This window comes from Myotis davidii, unplaced genomic scaffold, assembly GCF_000327345.1.
Source record: "Myotis davidii unplaced genomic scaffold, ASM32734v1 scaffold888, whole genome shotgun sequence".
NCBI lineage: Eukaryota > Metazoa > Chordata > Mammalia > Chiroptera > Vespertilionidae > Myotis > Myotis davidii.
In genome coordinates this window covers 338,734-341,420 of record NW_006298624.1, presented here as the reverse complement: position 1 = coordinate 341,420, position 2,687 = coordinate 338,734, and positions in this window count along the sequence as shown.

Below are 2,687 nucleotides of genomic sequence, written 5' to 3'. Positions count from 1 at the left end.
CCAATCCAGGACCCCTAAACTTTTTTCTTATCTAGCTAATCTCTTCACATTAAAAAAAAAATAACTGAAATACCACCTACTCTAGGAAATCCTCTTTGAACAAATCTCTTTACAATCTGTATTAAGTATTTTCATAGTATGCCATTCTTTTTCTTTAGCAGCAACTTAGAGTGGATGCAATCTGCTTTTCATACTTGCCTCTGAATTCTTTCTTGTTGCTCTTGTAATAGTGAAGCTTATCCAATTTACATTTGCCCTTCAGGGTCTTATATTTGGTTCAATTTATAGTTGCTCCTTGCTTTTTCTTAAGCAATAAATTTGGGTTGTGATAGTAAGCCTCACTTGTAATCAAGACTGTAGGTCTCCCTATCTGAATATTTCTATAACACCTATCACTTTAGCATACCAGAGATTGTGTTCATTTATAGAAAATAACAATAAATGTCACCTGATCATTTGATCTTCTAGTAATATTTTATAGCAAGATGTATTATTCTAGTAATTTAACTATCACAAAACTGAGGTGTACAGAAATAAATCACATTGAACAATAAAGAATGTCTCAAATATCAAAGCATAGTAGACTTAGGGCCTCCCTTATTCTGTGCCTCAAATATCATAACATAGTACATAGTTCACATGGAACTCAGCTTCCTTTAAAATAGGAAGCGATGCTATAACCACGAAGCAGCTACTTCCACACATTTTTTTATTTAATTCATAGCACATACTCTTTGTACTACTTGTTGGAAAATCACCCTAGCAATTGCCTTTATTCCTCCCTGTATTGTTTCCTTACATTCTGATGTCATTACTGCACTTTTATCATCCACTCACTCTAATAAGATTGTGAATTATCTAAGGACAGAAAGCATGACTTGAGCTTGTGTTTCTCTGTCATGGTGCCTAGATAAATACTCAAATGCCATCAGTCCAAATGACTGTGATGAGAGAGGCCCACCAGATCAGTTGATGGAGACCTCTGATTTTTATTTAGAGTGCCTCACTTGTGCTGTGCCTTTACAGAGTGGTGAGTAGGGGCTGAGGGAATTTGGGGAAACCCAGACAGAATTCTCCCCCAGCAAGATTTTGCTAAGCTGATGCCCGGGACCACAGGCGACTTTGCCCCCGGACCATGGGCAGCTTGGCTTCTTTGCCCCAGGCAGGCGGTATGGCTTCTTCACCTGAAATTGCAGGGGCTTCTTCCGGGCCAGAAGCAGCCACAGGTGCCCGTGCCCAGCTTTGTCAGGAAGGACATCCAGACAGTCGTCTGGAAGACATCTGCTCTAATTGGCATATTACCCTTTTATTAGTATAGATAATTCAGAAATTCGTTATAAGGGGGGGAAGAAAAGTTAGAATGTTCAATATGACTATCTCTAGGCTCCACTATTAAAGTTCTACATTCTACATGCAGAATGGGGTATATAAAAAAAAGAATATCCAAAACATGGAAATTAATTCAGCCCAGACAAGCAAACCAAAATGAATTTTTAAAAAGGAGAAACGAGGAAATTAAAAAGAAATAAAATAATAATTAAAGCTAAAACTAATTTGCTCAGCATGTACACATTAAAGCAAATTTCTCAAAGCACATTATGTAGACAATCGAGGCTCAGTACATGAAATTTGTTCACTCAGGGGGGTCCCTCAGCCCAGCCTGCACCTTCTCACAGTCTGGGAGTCCTCAGGGGATGCCGGACATCCTTAACGCTGTTGCAGAGGCAGGAGAAGCTCCCACGACCACCGCTGTGCTCAGCAGCCATGAGCCCAGCTTCTGGCTGAGCGGCACTCCCACTGTGGGAGCCCACTGATCACCAAGGGGAAGTTCCTGCATTGAGCATCTGCCCCCTGGTGGTCAGTGCACATCATAGTGACTGGTCGTTCTGCCATCGGGCCGAAATCAGCTCTCTGACATCCCCCAAGGAGTTCTGGTTTGCAAGAGGGCTTAGGCCAAGCCGAGGGACTCCACCAGTGCACAATCTGGACCAAGGAGGGATGTGGGAGGTTGACCAGCCAGGGAGGGGCCATGGGAGGGTTCTAGAGCATGTTCGGCCCTCTTGCTCAGCTTGGATCAGCTGGACCCTAGCAGCAAGCTAAGTTACAGGTTGGAGCATCCGCCCCCTGGTGGTCAGTGTACGTCATAGCAAGCAGGTGAGCGGCCTTAACATATCATTAGTATATTATGCTTTGATTGGTTGAACAGCCTACTGGACACTTAGCATATTAGACATTTATTATATAGGATTACTTCAAATCCTGCCTCTACTATTTACTTACTGTATGTGAGCCTCATCTATTAGATGAGGATGATAATACCTTGTGGGATTTTAAGAATTAGAGGAAGATCCTTGAACAGGATTTGACCTATCATAGACTATATGGTGACTATTAATATTACTGGCTAGAGAGCAAAGAGGTAACTCTGCTTGTTAGGAGGTCCCACCTGTTCCTAATCCCACAGAAATGGGAACAAGAATGAAGGTAAAATAACCACTGGAGCTAACAAACCATGGTCAAAAGTTACACAAGAGGTCTGGCAAGCCTCTCAAACTAATCTATTCCCATCTTATTTTTCCCATTGTGTTTATATAATACTAGAGGCCCGGTGCACAAAAATTTGTGCACTGGCGGTGGGGAGGGGTTATCCCTCAGCCCTACTTGTGCCTTCTCACCGTCTGGGACCC